Source organism: Meles meles, chromosome 9 (assembly GCF_922984935.1).
Source record: "Meles meles chromosome 9, mMelMel3.1 paternal haplotype, whole genome shotgun sequence".
Classification (NCBI taxonomy): domain Eukaryota; kingdom Metazoa; phylum Chordata; class Mammalia; order Carnivora; family Mustelidae; genus Meles; species Meles meles.
In genome coordinates this window covers 6,784,896-6,806,247 of record NC_060074.1, presented here as the reverse complement: position 1 = coordinate 6,806,247, position 21,352 = coordinate 6,784,896, and positions in this window count along the sequence as shown.

The window sequence follows — 21,352 nt, the reverse complement described above, 5'->3', positions numbered from 1 at the left end:
TGTGTGGTAAAATTGTAACTATAAATTTCAAAACAAAATGCTACTTCTTTTTCATATTTATGTAAGAGTATAATAAACCTACATTTTAGCAATGTTTTTCTAGGAAATAAAGAAATTCTAGGAATTTAGGAAATCTAGTGCCAATAATTATATTTACAAGATATATCTCATTCGATCCATAGAAATCAGAAATAGCATGACAATATTTTTACCGTTTTATAAATGAGGAAATTAGGGCTCCATGAACATAATAGAACATTAATGGTGGAAGGTTTATTCGACATTTTCTAGTTTTAATCCAATACACAAATTCTAGATTTGGTCATGGAGGAAGTTTGTGGTATTTATGGGAGGGAGACAAACCATAAATGACTCTTAATCTCACAAAACAAACTGGGGGTTGCTGGGGGGAGGTGGGATTGGGGGAGGGGGAGCGGGCTATGGACATTGGGGAGGGGAGGCGAACCATAAGAGACTATGGACTCTGAAAAACAACCTGAGGGTTTTGAAGGGTCAGGGGTGGGAGGTTGGGGGAACAGGTGGTGGGTGATGGGGAGGGCACGTTTTGCATGGAGCACTGGGTGTTGTGCAAAAAGAATGAATACTGTTACGCTGAAAAAATAAATAAAAAGGGAAAAAAAATTAAAAAAAAAGACATTCATTGTTTTCCCTGTGGGAAAATATGCATTCTCTCATCTTCAACACTCCCCTTTCCTCACATGACTTGATCTCAGCTTCTTCAGTGAATTGCTTTGCCAAATGGATTTCCTGCCAGTACCTTTGATCACTTCTGGTCAGAAATTTGCAGAAGTATTGAGTTGTTCTGCCATGTTTCCTTTTCTTTTTTTCTTTAATTTTAAAGATTTTATTTATTTATTTGACAATGACACAGTCAGAGATTAACACAAGTAGGGGAGTGGGAGAGGGAGAAGCAGGCTTCCCACTGAGCAGGGAGCCCAGTGCGGCTGGATACCAGGATCCTGGGATCATGTCTTGAGCTGAAGGCAGAAGCTTAATGACTGAGCCACCCAGGCACTCCTTGTCATGTTTTCTTTCTAATTTGCCAGAGGCTGTGCATTCCCTGGACCTAAGAATGAGGATACGGGAGCAGAACTATAGTTCATTCATGATGGACATGTTGTTTTAAGGGAATACTGAAGGGAATTGGGGGCAGGGATAAGTTTAGGTGAGGGACACATATTTTCTTTGAAAACAGCAAAGATTTATGATTGTTTGATGCAGGCTAAGATGACACATAATTGGATGGAATGTTTTTAAATAATTCCGGAAGCTTCTTACCTCATGAGAAATACCATATTTTGATAACTCTAAAACGTATCCTATTTTATCAACTAAAATCCTCCACCCTCTCATTTCCATTCCTTTATCCAACTTCCTTATTTGAGAGCTTTAAACAATAATGTCTTCTATATGGCGACCATTTAAATATTTGATTATCATCACGTCCCATCTAAGGCTCACCGTCTATCACCATCATCATTTGCTAACCCTCATAGTGAGAGTCAATACCACTGTGGAGGCTGAGAAAATCAAGGCCATCCCACCTCAAGTTTAGCTGATGTGGGAAACAGAGGCAGAAGAAAATCATTAAAATTCCTCACCTATTGACAAGCCCTTGAAACAGACAGAGTGGCTCTCCCCTGGGGACTCAACTGCCCTCACCTTGAGATTTTGCTAAGGACAATCCTAGCCTGACCGACCCCCTACCCTGACAGGTCCGGCCAGAATCCTGTAAGTCTACTTTAACAATTCCTTTAGGAAACTTTATCTCTAAACCTCCAAGATAGTGTCGAGAATCATTCCCAAGTATATGGCACACTGATATACATCTAAAGGGTCTCACAAGAAGATTTTTATTATTGGTAATAAATAACCTTTCTCTCAACAATAGCTAGCCCCTCAAGGTCCTGGAGACCTTGCTTCCAAAATTCCTTAGAGACTTGTACCATCCCTAATCCCCTTTGTCCTCAGCCACCTCCGAGTCCACCCCTGCTCTGCCTTTAAAAACTCTGACTGTAATCTGGTTTGGGGTCCAAGTCCCTACTCCGCTGTGTCGGGTATACTTGGGCCCAAGCTTAAGCTTGTCAAATAAACCCTTGTGTGATTGCATTGGTGCTTGGCTCCTTGGTGGTCAATCGGACGCAAAAACTCGGGCATAACAACCACCTCTGTTATTGTCTATATTAATATGCTAGTCCCCTGTCTTCATCAAGATGACTTTACTCTGCTAGGAGACTCTTGACCAGGAAGATAAAAGTAGCAAATATAATTTTAATGTTGATTCTAGTAACTTCATGAGACCTATCTACTCTTTAGTATAAACCTCTTGAATGACCGTTTACACAGAAGACTATTTCCCTCATCTCAAAATGCTGATTTCTTTCTGCTCCTAATCATAAATTATCATGATTCCTATCTGATTCTGATCAATCTCTGTTTATTTAAACCACCTTAGGTTGGACTTCAACATATTTATTATTAATTAATTAATTCATTTTTTAGGGGAAGAGAGGCAGAGGGAGAGTGAAAAAGAGAGTCTTAACCAGGCTCCATGCCCATGTGGAGCTGAACTTGGGCTCGATCTCATGACCCTTAGATTGTGACGTGAGCCAAAATCAAGAGTCAGACCCTTAACCAACTGAACAACCTAGGCACCCCTCAATATATTTCTTGACATGGCTCTTCTCTCTGTGAGGATGCTCCTAAGACTATCATCATAGAACAACAGCCTATTTATCAATAGATTGTTTTGGTGATGTTTTGGGAACCAAACATTTGGCATTCAGATTAAAAAAAAAAAAAAAGTACATTGTGGGATGCCTGGGTGGCTCAGTGAGTTAAGCAACTACCTTCAGGTCAGGTCATGATCCCAACCAACATCCTTTGATCTAGTCCTTCATAGGCTCCTTGCTCACCCAGGACCCCACTTCTCCCTCTGCCTGTTTCTCCTCCTGCTTGTGTTCGCTCTCTCTGTGGCAAATATATAAAATCTTAAAAAAAAAAAAAAAAAGAATATCGAAAAGTTATGTTGTGTCTCTCTAGTTGTTTGTGCTCGATTTCTTGCCTATCCTGTGTCTCTCTAGTTGTTTGAGCCTTTTTCCTGTCCCTCAATTACCAAGAGAGAAGAATAATTTAGATGAGTAGTTGCCTTGAAAGTTATTCAAATTATAATCCACAAATCATGTAAGTAAGAGAAAATGAAATCATATTAAAATTGTTCCTTTCAAGAACTTTGTCAACTAAAAAAAAAAAAATGAGCTTAGCCTCTCCTCCCTTAAGTAAGCATTGGGATACTCTAGCTGGGGTAAATGATCAAAAGTCAGATTACAAAGAAAGGAATAAAAAGAGGAATATAGACAAAAGGGAAGAAAAAGGGCACCTGGGTGGCTCAGTGGGTTAAGCCACTGCCTTCGGCTTAGGTCATGATCTCAGGGTCCCACAGCGGGCTCTCTGCTCAGCAGGGAGCCTGCTTCCTTCTCTCTCTCTCTGCCTGCCTCTCTGCCTACTTGTGACCTCTCTCTGTCAAATACATAAATAAGATCTTAAAAAAAAAAAAGGGTAGAAACAAAGTGGTTATGTATCATAAATGATATGTAAGGAATGTGAGGTTAAAAATGGGAGTATAGTGAGTGCAGACTTTACCTGTATTAAAACTCAGATGTGAAGAAGATTGTTATTAAAAACAAAAATTTTCATGGTTTATTTGGCCTTCCTCTTATATTTTCATTATGCATTGGTCTACAGGGAAAAATTATATTGGATTGCACAAGTTATGAAATATCTTTAATAATTTAGTCTTTTTTGCAAACTATCTCTAATTAGAATAAACGATTTTCAGTCATTTGGATAGGTTTTCCTTCTGCTGACTTGGTGTCACCTTGGTTCTGTTAAAGAACAAATATTCAACTAAGTAAATGTAAAGATCTAATTTGTTCATTCAATGATTCATGAACCAGGCAGCATCCCATCCAACAAACTGGAGGGCTCCAAGGAGTTGGAACAGATGGAAGGGTTTTATAGGTAGAAACAAGAGTGGGACAAGGAAGTTATTAGCGAAAAAAGGAAAGGATTGTTTCAGGTAAGATCACCCTTCCTTAGGGGAAATAGCAGGGAGTCTTATCAACATATTACCTCACTGGTACTGAACAAGAATTTCCAGACTGATTGGTTTAAAATTACACTCTAGGAGAGTCTGAAACTGCAGTTAGGTTAGGTATCACGTCTTGGTGGAGCTTAAAACAAGAGTCTAAGGTTGAACCTCTTGTTTGCTTTGTTGCAGTTCCTTGCTGGAGATTACCTCTGTCTCTCAGAGACATACACAATCTCTCTGTATTACTGAAGAAATGAGAAGCTGTTCAGTCTGCTAAACCTTGGAGCCTCTCCCTCTGCCTGACCATGCTGTGGGGCAAAATTGCTGTAACTGTACATAGGGAGCTGTTGGTTGTGAATGGACGGGTCTCTTCAGGTCCTACATGGATGGCAGTGGAACTGTTCTTTGCTCTCTTTTACTCGTTGAAGGCATTGCTATCTTTCCAAACAAAAACAAAAAAGAGTGAAATTAGGACCTAGATAGTCACTTCTCTCTCTTCTTTTCCCTCAAAACTTTCAAGCTGAGAACGTAGTTAAATAGCTTCCACTCTTCTGTCCTTTTTGCTTAGTTCATACAGGTGAATCCTACATCCGGGCTTCACTGTAAGAACCTCGTATTTGAGCTGTCTGAAGTACAGTTGTTGATACAGTAAAGAAGAATAAAGGACTTTAGAAAATCCTTTCTCAAGTGAAAAGCCTAACTTACAAAGACCCATTGTCTTGTGCATAATCCAATTTGCATGTAAAAAAAATTAATACTGTTTGAGCCTTTCTCCTTTCATTCCATATGTAATAAATTTTAATTTTCTTTTAAGTAGATGGATGCCTAGGGAAGTCCAGGGCAAAGACCAGATACTTGAGAAAGCAAAAGGATGAAAAAATAAAATTTTAGAATCAATTACTCCTTTTAGAGTGGTTTGTGTAAAAGCTCACCGCATCTATTTACAAAACTCATTCTCAGTTTACTTTGATACTATACTTTTTACATGTGCCTTAATCTTATATAACTAAAAATATTAAATATTAAAAAATAAAAGTAATACAAGATTTCTAATAAAAAGCATCACTTCTCTAACCCATTCCAAAAACACTTTTCAAATTAGTACTACTTTTTCTGTTTTTAAATAATTAAGGTACATATATGGACCTTAAGTTCATTTGAGTGAGTTTGGACAACTCCACGCTCATTAAACTCATTCTTCAGTCACATATAGGACATTTCCATCAAACTCAGAGAATTCTCTTATCCTTATGTCCATTCACAGCTGAAGGGGAGCAGAATTTGCCACTCCAAAATATGGCTTTTTAGTATAAGGGTTACTTTAGACTGATGATTTTTTAAGAAATTGCAGACATGGGAAAAGCTCAAAAAACTGAGTAGAAATTACATTTTGATAAGAGACTTACATTTACAAGGGAAATCTTTTGTAGGGGTATCCTTTCACCAGGAAGAGAAGGATGATTACATGTCTAGAAACTTTTATGGAGAAGGCTAGGAACTAAATCTGCATAATAACAACCTATGTTTCTTTACTGTGCTTTTCCTTCTAGCCTCCCATTACTGTTCATTCAACTTGCCTTTCAACAACTGCTTTTGTCTTTAGCAGAAGGTGGAGTTTAAGGTGGTGGCTTAGGCCACTTTGAGGAGTAACTCAGTTTTTCATTCTATTTCCTATGTATACAGAAGGTATACTTGTTATTAAACTTATATTTCTTTTTCTCCTATTAATCTGTCTTTCATTATAGAAGGATCTCAACCAAGAACCTAGAAAGGTAAAGGGAAAATCATTTTCCCTCCCCTACACAATCACCTACATTCCAGAACTGAGACACTACTCATTTATATCACCACGTATTACTTCTGCCTGTGTTCGTAAATTAACCAGAGTATAATCATAAATTATGTGCTGTTTCTGCCTGATTCCTTTCACCCAATGTAATTCTTTTGAGACTAATCCATGTTGCTGTATGTGTTAACATTTCACTTCTTTTTAATGTTGTGTAATATTTTATTTATTGTTATTATGTAATTTGCATAGTTTCTAATATGTGACTACTATGAAAATTTTTTACCTGGTTTTGAGGAACATTTATTTATAAAGCAAATACCTTGGTATGGAATTGTTGGTCGTAGGGTAGGTATCACATTACAGTTTAAAAGTTGTGGTTTTTTTGGCTATTGTTCTTAAATAATACTGAAAATAATATCATGTATGCATGTTGGCCATTATGCATCTTCTTATACTATTCATTTTTTACTGGTTTGTTTGTATTTTCCGTTATCGAATTATAGGAATATTTTTATGCTCTGAACAGTAATTTATTATTTTGCATGTTTGGAAGTCAGAAGGACTAAATTAGAGGCCGATTTGTCTTCCTGCTAGAGGCTCTAGGGGGAGATCCATGCCTTTGACTTTGTCAGCTTCCTCTAGAGGTTACTGGCATTATATGAGGCATGGTCCCTTCCTTGAATCACTCTGTCCTCTCCTTTGTCACATCTAGTCTGGCTCAGACCATCCTTCTGATTACTTTGGGTCCAGCCAGATAATCCGGCATAATTTTCTCATTTTGAGATTCTTAATCACATTTCCAAAATCCCTTTTTCCATATAAGGTAACATATTAACAGATTCCAGAGACTAGGGCATGTATATCTTTGAGGGGTCATTATTCCATCTACCAGAACACTTATTCTGTCATAAGAAATAATTGCTTTCGCCCATGGTCATGATGATAATATATTTTATTTTTATCCATAAATTATATATATATATTATATCCAACCATCTTGCCAAATTCATTTATTAGAATTAGTTGGTTTTTTCATTTGTTTTAATTTTTTTGAATTTCACAAATGATGTCATTCATAAGAAGAATTAAGTTTCTCAATTTTTATCCATATTTTTATTTTTCTTATCATACTATACAAATACTTCAGTAAAACATTGAATCTTAGATGTGAAAGTGGGTATCTTTGCCTGTTTTCTGATGTGAGTTGAAAAGGATACTTCATTTAGCATTAGCTTTATGTTAGTTATAGACTTTTCAAATAATCTTTTCAAATCATTTTATTTTATTTTATGACTTTCATTACAATATACTCTATTACTAAATCATCTTTCACATTTTTATGATTATATTTTTTGTTCTTTTAATTGATGAATTACATTTGTTCTTAGATAACTATTTTTAGAAGTTTTAGGGTCTTCCCCCCCCCATAAGTGATATGAAGATAGTACAGAGCTTCCTTGCACTCTTTTGGGAAGAAAACAAATTTATTCTTCAAAGTTTCTTCTGGTTGATCTAAGAATTAAATTGACATGAGACAGATTAATAAGAGAAAATCAAGTTTAATTTCCCCAGAAAATTGATTTTGAACGAGAGATTCCAAGACAGAAAGGTAAAAATGAGGTATATATCTATATCCTGGGCTAAGGAAAGGGATAGGGGTCTGGGGCAGTCCACAGGGCAGAAAGTTCAGATATTTGGTAATTAGATATTTGCCCTGCTATACAGAACCCATATATGGGATACTCAGGTAAAATTTATATCTGGTAATAACTCTAAGTGTAGGAAAGATCCCAATTTACATTCTTCTGGGTAGATAAGGGAGGGGCAAAAGTTTCTCTTGAAACTGCAGGGTCTTATGTACCTTCAGCTCAAAATGGTCCACATGCCAAGTCGTGTATTTTGGGAGGACTTGCTGTGAACTCCTTCAACCCCCTAATCAGTCTCCCGTATTATTGATATCTTAAATTATTACTTTGCAATTTTTTATAATCAATAAGCATATTTATATGCTTATTTATTGTTATAAAATATTATATAATATTTATATCAAAATATTGTTATATTATATAATATTTATAACAAAATATTGTTATAAAATATTGTTATAAAATATTATATAAAATGTTATTTATTGTTATAAAATAACAATATTTTTAATTAAAAAACATACTTCATTCAGATTTCCTTAGTTTATACCTAACATTGCTTTCTTTTCCAGAATGCCTTCCAAGATAACACAGTACATTTAGTTGTCATATCTTCTCTTCTTTCCTTGAACGTTTTCTCAGACTTTCTTTGTTTATGACCTTGACCATTTTGAGGCCTAATTGCAAGGTATTTTGTAAAATGATGCTAATTGGGATTTGTCCCATGTTTTTCTCATCATTAGACGAGGTTGGGGTTTTGGGGAGGAGGAGTACATAGGTAAAGTGCCATTTACATCGCGTAATGTCAGAAGAACATAGTATCAACATGACATATCACTTTGGATGTTGACTTTGATCACCTGGCTAAGGTAGTTTTCATGTTTCTCCACTGAAATGTTACCTGTTTGCCCCCTTTCCATATTGCACTCCTGGAAAGAAGCTACTGTGTGCGACAACACTTAAGGAGAGAGGAATTTGCTCTGCTTGAGGGCAGATCTGCTTGGAACCGTTTCTGCAAAGGAGACTTTTCCTTTATCATTGTTCTTGAATATTAAAGCAACCTTGAACTGTCAGGATAAACCACATTTGTTTATGTATTACAGGTTTTGCTTCGTTATTATTTTGTTAAAGAATTTTGAGACACTGTTAATAAGAAATATTGCTTAATTTTTTTTTCTTGTGATGTTTTTATCTGGTTCAGTATCAGGGATACGCTATATTAAAAATGATAAATTGAAAGAATATATGTAAAATTTGTGTCATTTCATCTTTAGATTTTTTTTTTTATTTATTTTTTCAGCATAACAGTATTCATTCTTTTTGCACAACACCCAGTGCTCCATGCAAAACGTGCCCTCCCCATTACCCACCACCTGTTCCCCCAACCTCCCACCCCTGACCCTTCAAAACCCTCAGGTTGTTTTTCAGAGTCCATAGTCTCTTATGGTTCGCCTCCCCTCCCCAATGTCCATAGCCCGCTCCCCCTCTCCCAATCCCACCTCCCCCCAGCAACCCCCAGTTTGTTTGGTCTTTAGATGTTTGATACAATACACCAATTAAGCCATCTAAGACTAACATTTCTTTGGGGAAATTTTGATTGTATTTTTAATCTATTTAATTCAGAAAGGTTTTTTTTTTGTTTATTTGTTTTTTGTTTTAATGTTGTCTGTTCTAATTTGTTAAATATATTGGCCTGAAAGTTCTGAGTACATTCTCATTGAATGGAATCTCCATAGTGTCCTCCAAAGATATCCTCTTCCTGGTGTTTATGCTTTTGTGTAAATGCCTCCCTTTGATTGGGGAATCAATTTGGTGACTCTCTTCTAACATGTGAAGCATAGCTGTTGGTTCTGTATGTTTAATAAAAATCCCACATTTTTCTAACTTCAAACTCTAAATTATACTACTGAATTTCTAAGCAATTTTTGAATAATCCTACTTTCAACCAGAATGTTACATAGCAAAAAATTGAGAGCCTCAAAATTTTAGGATATAAAATAAATTGAGAAAGAATATTATATAATTATAGTTATATAATTTTTATATATAAATGATTTAATTCAGTTTTATGCATGATATTTTAAAAAACAATTCTTTTCTATTTTTTTAATCTTTTTTTTCTTCGTTTTTGGTAGCAAATGCATTTGCGAAGAACAGATGTGTGACCTTCTGTAGCATTCTCAATTTAGCCTTAATGAAAAGCACTGTCAAATAACAAAACACTTTGATTATGTGATTAAATAAAACCTCATGTTTTTCTTGATGTTTTAACACATTTAGTTATCTTGTATGTCCAAAGTTATACTCCACTTTCTGAGATAGGAAGGCAAGTAGCAACTTCACCTGTTGCCAGTATAGTGAAATAAATATCATTAAGCAAAACTTTTTATATCAAATATTATTTATTTTAAAATAAAATTCCATAGTAATTTCAAGGAAATTTTTATTTGAGATATTTAATTCTTTTAAAATTATAGATTCTAGAAATGCAAGTTATAAAAGTAAATAAAATAAAGGTCTACAAAATAACTTAATAGGATAGGATACGAGTATATCTGAACTCTACCATCAGATAAGTACTTTACCACTACCATTTTTCCCCCCAAAAAACTCCATGGTTTTACCACATAAGAATTCCATCCTAGACATTTTATTTTTCGATCTTGGAAATCTTTGAAATGTATTTAAACTCTATTATGTTCTATGTATTTACTTATTTATTTTTTTACACATTGCTTTTTGTTTTGTTTTATTTGGCACAGTATATATTTTGAAGGAACTCACCCATGTCAATGCATGTAGCTATTGTTTCTTAATTTCAGTTCTGCAGAGTATTTCATTATGTGATTATACTATAAGATTTTAAAACAATTGGGGATTTCTAGTTCTTACTCTTACAAATAATGCCGCTATGAACATAGGTGAGCTTGTCTTTAGAGCTATAAGAGTTTTCTAGAGTAAATACCTAGGAATAGGGGCGCCTGGGTGGCTCAGTGGATTAAGCCACTGCCTTTGGCTCAGTCATGATCTCAGGGTCCTGGGATCGAGCCCCGCATCGGGCTCTCTGCTCCGCAGGGAGCCTGCTTCCTCCTCTCTCTCTGCCTGCCTCTCTGCCTACTTATGATCTCTCTCTCTGTCAAATAAATAAATAAAAAAATTAAAAAAAAATAAATACCTAGGAATAAGATTGCTGAGTTATTGTCGTAGTTTAAACTCCATCTAGACTTTTGTAAAAACAAAACCAAAAATTTTTGCTTTATATCTTCATCAACACATTATGACTTTCAAAACTTTTGGAAAATTCATTAAGATTAAATAATATATTTTTATTTTCTATTTTGGTGATTATTAATAAGGCTGGTTACCTTTATGGGGAGTTTATTGCCAGGTTTTCCTTCTTTCCCAGAAATTCTTGGATATGCTTTTTACTTTGTCGCATGGATTTGTATATATTTTAATTATTTTTAAGAGTTCTTTGTAATTTCAAGATATTAACCGTTAATTAACTATAAACATTCTATGTTTTCCCAAGTTGCAGTTTTACTATTTACTTCATTTTGTTGTTTTTGATTCACTAACATTCTGACATTTAGTTTGGGTAAAAATTTGTTTACTAAAAAAATTGGGTTATGGGATTTGCAGTGTGTTGAGAAACCCTTCATCACTCCAAGATTTTGATGTCAATATTCAAGGCTTTGTGCCAACTAGAAAAGATTTTCTGTAGGGTATAAAGTAATGACCGAATATTACTTTTGAGTTATTAATAGAACCAAAATTTTTCTAAATTTATTAAGCGTTTCCTCATTTACCTAGTGTTCTAACTCCATTTTCCTCATGTGTCTAATTTTCACTGCTCTGTATGTTTGTATTTTTTTTTCTCAAGGTGGTAGAATATGCAATCCCCAAATATGCCATTTTGACAGAAGGGTTATTTTGAGCTAAACACTATTGAAAAACAGCACTTGCAAGAGAGGGATTTCATACATCTTCCTTTTCTATAACTTATCACACACATCTCTCTCTCTTTTTTTAAAAGATTTATTTATTTATTTGACAGAGAGAGAGAACACAAGCAGGAAGAGAGGCAGGCAGAGGCAGAGAGAGAAGCAGGCTCCCCACTGAGCAAGGAGCCTGACGCGGGGCTCGATCCCAGGACCCTGAGCTGAAGGCAGCAGCTTAACCCACTGAGCCACCCAGGCGCCCCTCACACACATCTCTTAATTGTTCTTTGATGTGATAAGTGGTTTCTACCTTAGGTATTTTACATATGCTGTTCCCTCTGTCTGGGAGACCTTTCACAATTATCCTCATGTATCATTCCTTCATTTGTTTCAAGTGTTTGCTCACATGCCAGTTACCTAGTGAGTAATTCATTGATAAAATTGTATCAGATTTTATGTTTATCTCATTGATTACCTTGGAGAATATAGTATTAGTACAGTGAAAATCATGGAAGTTATATTATTTATCTCTTTTTATGTAATTTTCTTTTCAAATTTAATTTGGCTCTTCCATTTAACATTTTATAGCAAAAGACTAGATGCCATCTAGAATTAGCTTTTGAACATTTAATTTTATCAAACATTTTTTCACTTTTACCAAACATTGGGTCTGACATTACATAAATCCAGATTTGGAGTATATAAAAATTTTAAGCAAATAAAATCATGCTTAAGCGGTGAAAAAATTGGCATGCATTTACAGGAGCAACATTAACAGGACAATTCCATTACATGTGGTACGTTCAATTTGATTTGTAACTTTTCATTTACATTCTATCCATGGGTCCAATTGAAAGTAATTCAGAACCAAATTGGGAAATTAGTAACTTTAACAACTAAATGTAGCTGAGATTCTGTGGTCTAATCATTACTACGACACTCTCCTAAAGCCCTTCAGCTCCCTGACTGGATCCCTGTGCCTTCCTTTCCAAAATTCTTTGTGGGGCTTATCAAGCCTGACATATTCTGACCCATGTCTTATCACTGTCATTTCTTCTGTCTTCTTTCCCTCCTCATCTGTCTAGACTTCTTTAGATTCTGCATTACTGATTCCATAGACAATGAATGTTCTTCCCTATGAATCAGTCATTGTTGACACTATTTAATCATCTAGAGAGCAGTTAAACTATCTCTTACCCTAAGAGGTCTTTTCTGATTATCCAGTCAGTTTCTAACATTTTACAATATTTTATTTCTCTGAGCACAAAACACTTCTTGACAGCACTGTTTGAGAAGGTGAATTTACATTGAAAATAATTAACTTAATTTTTATTTACCTTCTTTTACTTATTCTTGTGTTCCACACCAGTCCTTTCAGTGACTTGGGACCTAAAAATGTTTCCACGTCTTCATGTATTTTTTTCTAAGTTTTTATTCAAATCCAGTTAGTTAACATAGCGTAATACTAGTTTCAGGTGTACCATATAGTGATTCAATGTTCCGTCTAACACCCAGTACTCATTAAGTGCCCTCCTTCATCCCCGTCACCTATTTAACCCAACCCCTCACCCCTCTTCCTTCTGGTAACTGTCAGATTTCTCTCTGTAGTTAAGAGTTTCTTGATTTGCTTCTCGGTCTCTCTTTTTCCCCTTTGTTCCTTCATTCCGCATATGCTATGGGAGCTAAAGAGTATAATGCTAAGCAAAATAAGTCAGAGAAAGATATGTTCATGTATTTTTGTAAAATTAATCCAATGTTTTGGTTAGACTCTTATCCTGTCACTCTCTGACTTTGGTCACAGTTCCTTTTTGTGAAGGTATGATTGAAGCGGCGGCCTTTGCTTGGTATGGTTAAATGGAACTGGGATTTTGCATAGGTATGGTTTGACTTAATGAGAGATATTAGTGTGGTTCCCAATACTTTGTATGTATGTTTGGTTTACTCGTAGGCATCCTGATACACAAATAACTTCTACAAATACTTCGCACACAACACAGATTCACCCAGACTCTTGGCAAAAATATGCAGGGCAAGTTAGGCTGTTTTCCTAATCTTACTTTCTCATGACACAAAATATGGAAAAGATATGGGTGGTGGAGGAGAAAAAAAATCCTACTTTGTGGAAAATCCTTTTTGTCATCAGACGTATAAAACTGTAAGTAGAAGTTACAAGCTTAATTAAAATGGAGTTTTTCTTCTCATAAGAATGTATCTAATAATATAATATATAGCATAATGTAAAAAATCTCTAAAATTTTGTTGGAATCATACAGAAGAAAACATCAATATTCTGGTGCTTATACTAGAATAATGTACAATAGTATACAACTAGGAATTAAGTCTGTCATTGAAAGTTCATGGTTTATGTATCCTAGCATACTTGATTGGTCTTTAGTATCTGATGAGTTATCTTAAAGTTATCTAGGGTTCTACACGGAGCAACCAACAAAATTATTATTTTTTTAAGATTTTATTTATTTATTTATTTGAGAGCATGAGTGGGGCAGGGGCAAAGGGAGAAGCAGACTCCCTACTGAGTACTGTGCCAGACACGAGGCTACATCCCAAGTGTCATAGCCCAAGGATCGTAATGAGAGCCAAAGGCAGATGCTTAACTGACTGAGCCACCCAGGCACCAAACACACCAAATTATAATAAACATAGTAAAAATCACTTGAAGGAGCAATTTTCACAATTAAAAAAATCCTACACCTATTAATTAGTAAGCTGTTGTACGTACATTCATAGTACGTACATTGTACGAACATTCAACTTTTTATTCATTTTTTAAAAGTTTTTAAAGGGTTTTATTTATTTATTTGACACAGAAAGAAAGAGAGTTCAAGTAGACAGAGGAAGAGGGAGAAGCAGTCTCCCCACTGAGCAGAGAGCCTGATGTGGAGCTGGATCCCAGGACCCTGGCATCATGACCTGAGCCAAAGGCAGACATTTAACCAACTGAGCCACCCAGACACCCTGACTTTTTAGTCACTTAAATTGTTTATATGTATCATTGCAATTTAATTTAATTTTATTTATTTTTATTTTTTTGAGAGAGAGAGTATACAAGCAAGGGGTTATGAGCAGATGGAGAGTAAGAAGGAGAATCTTAAGCAGGCTCCTTGCCTAGTGCAGAGCCCAATGCAAGCTTGATCTCAGGATCCTAAGACCATGATCTGAGCCAAAAACCAAGAGTCAGAAGCTTAGCTGACTGAGTCACCCAGGCTACTTTTTAATATGAAAGGAGAAGATTCAATAGATGACATAGAATATAACCTTAAAGAGAGAAGACCGATAGGCCCTGAAAATGGCAAACATTCCTGTTTAACACAAGTGACTATAAAGGCTAAATACATGAGAATGAGAAAAACACAAAGAAATATACATGCTGTACACAATAATAGAATATTTTTTAAAATTTTGTATGATGATACGCTCTAAGACTAAACAAAAAAGAAAAAATAAAAAGCACACTTTATAATTAATAGAGAATGTAAAAATGTTAGCAGTAGCTTCATTTTGAAAAATGTATTGACTTTGAAAAGTAGCATATTTTTTCATTATGGCCTGTTATGGTGAATAATAATTTGTATCAACAGTATATCTAATGAAAGATATCTTGTTTGTTAAAATCAGTGATTATAATTTGACCTCCAACAGGATATACAGTGAATGAGAGATGGGTCTCAAAAACATAATAACTAATAATAAAATAAAAATATACTTCTGAAATGAGTTTGTAAACGGCTTTTTTAAAAATTTTTTGAAAAGTTTAAAAAATTTTTGGAATAAATTTTTTTCTTTTTCTTTTTCAAATTTTTATTTCAATTCTAGTTAATTAATATATCCTGTAATATTAGTTTTAGGACTAGAATTTAGTGATTCATCAACACCAAAATTCCCTCCTTAATAGCCATCACCCATTTATTCCATCCCCTGGCCACCTCCCTTCTAGTGACCCTGTTTATTCTCTACAGTTAAGAGTCTCTTAAGGTTTGCTTCTCCCTCTCTCTCTTTTTTCTTTTCCCCTCTTCCGCTGTGTTCATGTTTTGTTTCTTAGATTCCACATATGAGTGAAATCCTATATTTGTCTTTCTTTGACATATTTCACTTAGGCTTATATACTCTAGCTCCATCCATGTCATTGCAAATGGCAAGATTTCATTCTTTTTTTTTTTTAAAGATTTTATTTATTATTTGGCAGAGAGAGATACAGTGAGAGAGCAGGGGACAGGAACACAAGCAGGGGGAGTGGGAGAGGAAGAAGCAGGCTTCCCTTGGAGCAGGGAGCCTGATATGGGGCTCGATCCCAGAACCCTGGGATCATGACCTGAGCTGACGGCAGACGCTTAACAAGTGAGCCACCCAGGACCCAGGTGCCCCAAGATTTCATTCTTTTGATAGCTGAGTAATATTGCATTATATATATATATATATATATATATATTGCATTATATTTATATATATATAAAATGATATCTGTATCCATTCATCAGTGGATGAACACTCGGGCTCTTTCCATAATTTGGCTGTTGTTGATAGTGCTGCTATAAACATCAAGGTACATGTCCCTTCAAATTCATATTTTTGTATTCTTTGGGTAAATAATAGAGAAATTCCTGGGTCGTAGGGTAGTTCTATTTTTTAACTTTTTGAGGAATCTTCATACTGTTTTCTAGAGTGGCTGCACTATATTTTGTATTCCCACCAACAGGACACGAAGCTCCCCCTTTCTCCACATCCTTGCCAACATCTACTGTCTTCTCTGTTAATTTTAGAAATTCTGACAAATGTGAGATTATATCTCACTGTAGTTTGGATTTGTGTTACCCTGATGATGAGTGATGTTGAGGATCTTTTCTTGTTAAACATCTTTTCATACATCTCTTTGGAAAAATATCTATTCATGTTTTCTGCCCATTTCTTAGGGATTATTTGCTTTTTGGGTGTCGAGTTTGATATGGTCTTTATAGATTTCAGATATTAACACTTTATCATATATGTCATTTGCAAATATCTTCTCCCATTTGGTAGTTTGCCTTTTAGTTTTGCTCCCTTCACTGTGTAGAAGCTTTTTATCTTGGTGAAATCCAATATTTCATTTTTGCTTTTGTTTCCCTTGCCTCTAACAACATGTCTAGTAAGATGTTACTATAGGCAAGGTCAAAGAGATTGCTGCCTCTTTTCCCCTCTAGGATTTTTTTTTTTTTTAAAGATTTTATTTATTTACTTGACAGATAGAGATCTCAAGTAGGGAGAGAGGCAGGCAGAGAGAGAGAGAGGAGGAAGCAGGCTCCCTGCCAAGCAGAGAGCCCGATGCGGGGCTCGATCCCAGAACTCTGGGATCATGACCTGAGCGAAAGGCAGAGGCTTTAACCCACTGAGCCACCCAGGCGCCCCTCCCCTCTAGGATTTTGATGGTTTTCTGTCACACATTTAGGTCTTTCCTCCACTTTGAATTTATTTTTTGTCTCTGGTGTAAGAGAGTAGTCCATTTTCATTCTTCTGCATGTTGCTGTTCAGTTTTCCCAAAAATCATCCATTGAAGAGGCTGTCTTTTTACCATTGGAAATTGTATACTGATTTTAACAAGACAGGCAATATTTCAGGCAATTTTTTAGACCAAATGAGTATAGAAAGAACCTTCAAAAGATAGGAAGACTCCTTAGAGTATGGAAAGTTGTGTTTATTTGGATTATACATTAATCAAGCATAATTCACTAGACTAAAATCTTTAAGAATGAATAAAAGAAAGCATTCAATATTATAGTTATTGCAGTAATTACTGTTATTTTATAGCAAAGAGATTTTTCCAAAAATGATGGTTTTCAGAATAACAAAAATTTAAATAAATGCTGAATCTGATAAATTGTTGAATGAACATTTGGAAAACTACTAAATTGGAAAAAGGGATTTAATTGTCCCCAAGAATTAATGAAAAATATGTAAAAATACAAAATTAATTGACATAGCAAAAAAAATCAGCAATAAAATGACTTTGTGCACAGAATTCTGACCAGTTGGAGAGTCTTGCGACCTGTTAACTAACAGAAGACTCTATGAGTGGTTTTTTAAAATTTCATGAAAGAAAACTATCTGTGACTTGATTCACCCAAGTTCTGGTGACTGTAACCTGCTTTTGAACAATATTCTCTGCCAATGAGTGTCAAAAAAACTGTTTTGAAAGGTGATGAGAAAGGGCTGATGCACTTTTTAAAACTTCAGTAATCCTGCATAATATGTGTTGTGCACAGCTCATTGCTTAAATCTTGTTGAAGAAAATGCACAGCTCCTAAAGTTGTTGACTACTTTGGTATTTTGAAATAATTATGTATAATTTTCAGTTCAGCGATAGAAGAAGTATTTTAAACACACTTGAAGCTGAATTTTTAATGGGTAAATGTAATGATATAGTTTGCATGTTATAAAGTTCTCCAAATCTTGCAATATGCATAAGGCAGCATTTTAGAGACTTAAACTTATATTTTTAAAGATTTGGAAGAGAAACACGTATTCAAATGAGATGCAAAATGTTTATTCAAGTTGTGGATAAAGCTAAAATATTTTTAAGATCAATTTGGCAAGAATTTGGTATATTTTGATAAAATAAGTGAGAAATTAAAGAATTATAATTTATATATACATAAGTGGAGCATTTTGTTTCATTGTTTCATTTATTTGTCATAGAACTGACAGAAATTTTCAAATAAAAATCTAATGGGAAAATATAAATCAACAATAACAGAAATAGGAATTATTTTGAAGTTGAGAAGCAAATAGAAGCAAACCATTTTTATATTATTTAAAAAAACTCAATAATTCATTGAAGACAAGAGATACATTTGAAAAATGAATGTTGGATCATATGTAAACAATAGAAAAATATTTAAATTTGTTACTGATTTAACACAAAACACTTACATCAATGAATATAATATACAGTCATAATAATCCACTCTGTAATGAAATCATCAAAAACAAACTGGTTTAAGAGAATTGTCAATTCCAAGATGATTTACGTTTTTAGGCACAAAAATTTTTGAGACAAGAGTTTAATTAATCTATGAAAAATAACTAGATCATCCTTACAGACTGCTATAACAAAATATCACAGACTATGTGGCTTATGAACAGCATAAATTTTTTTCACACAGTTCTGGGCAGTGGGAAATCCAAGAGCAAGGTGCCAGCATGGTTGGGTTCTGTTGAGAGCCCTCTTTTTGTTGCAGAGCCGACAGCTTCACTGTGTCCCTACATGGTGGAAGGGGTGAGAGAGATAGATATCTCTCAGGCTTTTATAAGGGCATTGAATTAATTCATGAGGTCTCTGCCCTCATGACCGATGCACCTCCCAAAGACTCTACCCCTTAATGCATTACAGGGCCTTAGAACTTTAACATATAAATTTGGGGGAACACAAGTATTGGGATTTTAGCACCTATTCTAAAGTTTTCCCACAATCATACCCTAACATTTACAATAATAAGTTCTAAAATTGAAATAAACTTTTCTAAAGTATAAATACTACTGCTATTAGTATTACTACTACTAATAATACTTTTTAATTGGGTATACAAGGAAAAGGCTGATTATTTTGTGCCCTCTATTTTGAAAATAATATTGGAAAATTTTTGGCATATACAGAGACAGTCCAAGAATATATGAAGCCTCTCTCCACACCCTTGCTAACACCTGTTGTTTCTTGTGTTGTTGATTTTAACCATTCTGACAGGTGTAAGGTGATATCTCACTTTAGTTTTGATTTGTATTTCCCTGATGATCAGTGATGTTGAGCATCTTTTCATCTGTCTCTTTGCTATCTGTATGTTTTCTTTTTAAAAATGTCTACTCATGTCTTCTCATTTTAAAATTGGATTATTCAGGGCTCCTGGGTGGCTCAGTGGGTTAAAGCCTCTGCCTTCGGCTCGGGTCATGATCCCAGGGTCCTGGGATTGAGCCCCACATCGGGCTGTCTGCTCAGTGGGGAGCCTGCTTCCTCCTCTCTCTCTGCCTGCTTCTCTGCCTACTTGAGATCTCTGTCTATCAAATAAAAAAAAAAAAATCTAAAAAATAATTAGATTATTCATTTTTTTGGTATTGAGCTTTATAACTTCTTTACTTATATATTTGAGATACTAAACCTTTATTAGACATGTCCATTTGCAAATATCTTCTCCCATTCCAAAGGTTCCCTTTTAGTTTCATTGATTATTTCCTCTGCTGTGTAGAAGTTTTTATTTTGATTAAGGGGAACCCTCTTGCACTGTTGGTTGGAACTGGTGCAGACACTAGAAAACAATATGGAGGTTCCTCAAAAAGTTAAAAGTAGAGGTACCTGGGTAACTCAGTTGGTTAAATGTCAGACTCTTGATTCCGGCTCAGGTCTGATCTGATGACATCTGATGACCCCCATGTTGGGTTCTGTACTGAGAATGGAGCCTGATTGGGATTCCCTCTCTCCCTCTCCCTTTGCCCCTCCCCCATCTTAAAAAAAAAAAAGTTAAAGATAGAACTATGCTATGATCCAGCAATTGCACTACTAGATATTTACCCAAAGAATACAAAGATACTAATTTGAAGGACACATTGACCCTTATGTTTATAATAGCATTATCAACAATAGACAATTTATGGAAAGAACCCAGATGTCCATCAACTGATGAATATATCATTCCATATGATGGAATTATAATCAGCCATCAAAAAAAATGAAATCCTGTCATTTGCATTTACATGAATGGAACTGGAGAGTATAACGCTAAGCAAAATAAGTCAGAGAAAGACAAATACCATGCGATTTCAGTCATGTATGGAATCCAAGAAACAAAACAAATGAAGAACGGGAAAAACAAAGAAAGAGGCAGAGGCAAACCAAGGTACATACTCTTAACTACAGAGAACAAACGGTTAGTTACCATCAGGGGAATGGATGGGGAATGGGTGAAATAGGAATGGGAATTAAGGAGGGCACTTGCTGTGAGGAGTACTGGGTGATGTATGGAATTGTTCAATCAGTATAACGTACCCCTGAAACTAATATAACACTATATGTTAACTATCTGGAACTTAAATAAAAACTTAAAAAAATAAATATGACTAATATGAATAAGAAATATAGCAGCATGGTTGTTATGGTTAATGATGATGTTAATGATGTTGATGTTAACTTGTATTTTCTGTGGCCAAAAAATTGAAGTTGACTAACTCAACTATTTCAATTTTTGATTTCAGAACTGTGTATCCTTTTAATACTTTCAAGTACTTTTTTTTTTTTAAAAAGATTTATTTATTTATTTGAGAGAGATAGAGTGAGAGAGAAAGCACGAGCAGGGGGAGGGACAGGGGGAGAAGCAGACTCCCTACTGAGCAGGGAGAATGATGTGGAGCTGGATCACTGGACTCCAGGATCATGACCCGAGATAGAGGCAGACACTTAACCAACTGAGCCACCTAGGTGCCCCTCAAGTAATTTTCTGAAATGAAGTATTCTCTAACTAGAAGAAGAAGAAGAAGAAGAAGAAAAATATGTCCACCTGGATAAATATCTATATTCTTTATCTTAAATCACGAACATGTTAGAATAAAAAGCACTGTGATCGAAAAGGCCAGAAAGATTGGTAGAAAAGTGGGTCACCTGGGTGGCTCAGTCAGTTAAACATCCAGTTCTTGATTTCAGCTCAGGTTATGATCTCAGGGTTGTGAGATCGAGCCCTGAGTCTGGCTCCACACTGGATATGGAGCTTGCTTAAGATTCTCTCTCTCACTCTCCCTTTGCCCCTCCTCCTGTCCCTCTCTTTAAAAAAAAAAATGGTAGAGAAATAAAGAGGTTTAATGAATAAAGACCATTTTACTTTGAGTGGATATG